This window comes from Mus caroli, chromosome 9 (genome assembly GCF_900094665.2).
Source record: "Mus caroli chromosome 9, CAROLI_EIJ_v1.1, whole genome shotgun sequence".
Classification (NCBI taxonomy): domain Eukaryota; kingdom Metazoa; phylum Chordata; class Mammalia; order Rodentia; family Muridae; genus Mus; species Mus caroli.
In genome coordinates this window covers 84,972,953-84,976,154 of record NC_034578.1, presented here as the reverse complement: position 1 = coordinate 84,976,154, position 3,202 = coordinate 84,972,953, and positions in this window count along the sequence as shown.

Here is a 3,202-nt window from a genome sequence, read left to right as displayed (position 1 = left end):
ATAATTACGGATCTGGCTTCTGAGATGGACCATTACAAAGGACTGTTGTGTTCTCCTTTAATGCTGTCAGTAACGTAATGCCTGTGTTTTTGTTTTTATATTTTAGGGCCAGTGAGTGACACAAGACTTGTGAGTGAAAACTAGATGTGACCATCCAGAAAAAGCATAGAAAATGCAGTCTTAATACTGGGATGTTTGAGATGGGGTCTATCTACATGTCTCTAGCTGTCCCTATGTAGNGAGCAGGACAGCATCTGGTATGGCCTGCAGAGTTCCTGTACGGTTTTTTTATGGGATGTATGTAAATGGGTTGTTTTGACAATCCATTTGACCGTGTTCTCTGCTGTGAAGGTCATGGGTGAGCTGATGACAGACACAGCTGTACAGACTGAGCAGAGTGAATGCAATCATGACTATAAAGCAGCAGTTCACCATTATGAGCTATTTCCTTATTCTGTGATTGCATGGGAGTGTTGAAATAAAACATTCAATTGCAAATGTTTATCCAATTCTTTTTGTGTCAGAAGATTAACCAGAATGCCCTGGTACATGTTTCATTCCACTTCCATGGGTATTGGGTTTTCAAAGTACACTAATGTCAGTCCCCTAACTAGCTAGCATGATCGTACACATTATCAGGTTTCCCTGAGAAATTGTCAAAAAATTTGGTAACGTGTCCAGCCCTTCCTACCCATTTCTTATTTGGGGGGGGGGGTTCGAGACAGGGTTTCTCTGTATAGCCCTGGCTGGCCCTGAACTCAGAAATCCGCCTGTCNCTGCTTCCCAGGTACTAAGGCTAAGTGGCTTTTACATTACTGCTGCATACTGCCATTCTTTGCTTATGGGCTTGTTTTGATAAAGTATCAAAATTATCCTAGCACTCAAACTGCAGAGATGGCAGGCCCCAGTTTAGAGAGAAAGGAGATCTAGAATTTTCACATTTAGCAGGAGGACTCTGGTTTCTTTCCCCCTGTACATGTTATGTCTTCCTGGTGCCATTGGTGAAAGAACCTTGCTACCTTTGAAAAGTTAGTTGATTGATATAGTCCAAATTATATTTCAGAGTACTGGTCTGCCAAGGAGCACAGAGATAAAAACTGTCCATTCAGCTGGGCGTGGTGACGCACGCCTTTAATCCCAGCAGAGGCAGGCGGATTTCTGAGTTCGAGGCCAGCCTGGACTACAAAGTGAGTTCCAGGACAGCCAAGGCTACACAGAGAAACCCTGTCAAGAAAAACCAAAAAAAAAAAAACTGTCCATTCTTTGGAGGACAGGTATAGAGTGACAAGATGGAAAGCAACCTAATAGAAATGGGAAACGCAGTGAATTTTCTTGGGCCCTGAAGTGGTAAGCACATTTAACCACTGAGCCATCCCCATCATGACTGGGTGATTTGTACCTGAGCAAGAAACAAGTCCAAATGACATTGTTTTGGTGGAAATTAAAATTCATTTCCATTAAATGTACTAACAAACCTTTTTAAACATGCTAGATGGCATTTTTCACTAAGCATGAGGAACTAGCCTAGTTAACATGCTGTAATTCTAAGTTATCCCAGACTTTGAGTTTACTAGCTTGTTAAATTGTTAAGGGACTTAACTTGAGAGCTAACTATAGTTAAGTAGAAAAACCAGCTGATAGTTGGGTGCTGACAGTGTACACCTTTAACCTGGATAGAGGCAGGTGGATCTCTTCAGTTCAAGACCAACCTGGTTGGGGCTGGAGAGATTGCTCAGTGGTTAAGAGCACTGACTTCCAGAGGTTCTGAGTTCAATTCCCAGCAACCACAGTGGCTCACAACCATCCGTAAGGAGATCTGATGTCCTCTGATGTCCTCTTCTGAGGTGTCTGAGGACAGCTACAGTGTACTTACATATAGTAAATAAAAAGACCAANCTGGTCTACAGAATTCCAGGGTTACTCACAGAAACCTTGTATGGGAAAGAACTAAGAATCTTTCTTAGCAAGTACAGAATCTGCACTAAAAAAGGTCAAGAACAATAGCATCAGTTNAGGGAAGCCAGATGGGACAAGTCTGCTGTTAACTCACAATCTATGTGCTGGAGGGTGGAGAGTCGCCTCAGTGGTGAGAACTGTTGTGGGGGCCAGCCTGGTCTACGCAGTTCCAGGGCTATCCATAGATAACCCTGTCTCAAAAAGATTAAAGAAAGGAGGCCTTACTAACATGAAAACAGACTGGTTTTATAAGTTGAGAAAACAATTTGTATCTGGCTTCGGTAACTTTAGCCAACTGGAATTTTTTGCCCCTGCCTTGTATCAGGATCAGATGATCTTAAAATATAGTAGGTCTAAATCTACCATTTGGTGCTTTCTAAAATTAGTTCTGTTGCCAGAAACTTAATCTGTACAGCACTTGGTTTCCCAGTCAAGTGTCCTCTGAACCAACTAACAGGCCTTGAAAGCTTNCTGCTTACAGTGTATATTGGAGCTTCTGGCTGCCTTCATGGTTTTTTCTCCAGTGTTCCAGTGGGGATTAGAGTCCTTACCTGATTTTTGTTTTTGAGACAAAAATCACTGCAAGCTGAAGCTGACCTCAAAGCCACGAAAGTTTCTAAATAGTGGGATTTTATAGGCATGAGCCACTAAAGATGGCTCACAACCATCTATAACGTGGTCTGATGCCTTCTTCTGGCATGCAGGTGTGCATGCTGATAGAGCACTATGTTTATTTTGGTTTTTTGAGTCAGNGTCTCACTATGTAGCTCTGGTTGTCCTGGAAGACTGTACACTCCGGGTCCAGTAAGATGGCTCTGTGGGTAAAGGCACTTGCTACCAAACCTGAGGAGCTGCTCCCCCAACCCAGGATGCCCTCTGACCTCCATATTCACAGCATGGCATTTATGCATGGGCACACACAAATATTAAAAATACAAAAAGAAAGACTGTATTTGAGGACTATTTCTGTAATTAGAGGGTTTTCCCTGGAACTGTAGAGCACATATCGATTATAAGGAAGTATGATGTTGCCTGGTGGATGAAGGATGATTCAGTACATGCAACAAAATTCTAAACAGGTCACATCAACAGAATGAAGGGTAAACACTCCGATTACCTCAATAGGTTAAAAAGAAAAAACCAAATACTGAATAAACTCAGCATCATGTCATAAATAAAATACACAAATCTGGAATATAAGAAATTCCCCAACACAAGAAACACCATCTCTGAGAAATCTACAACA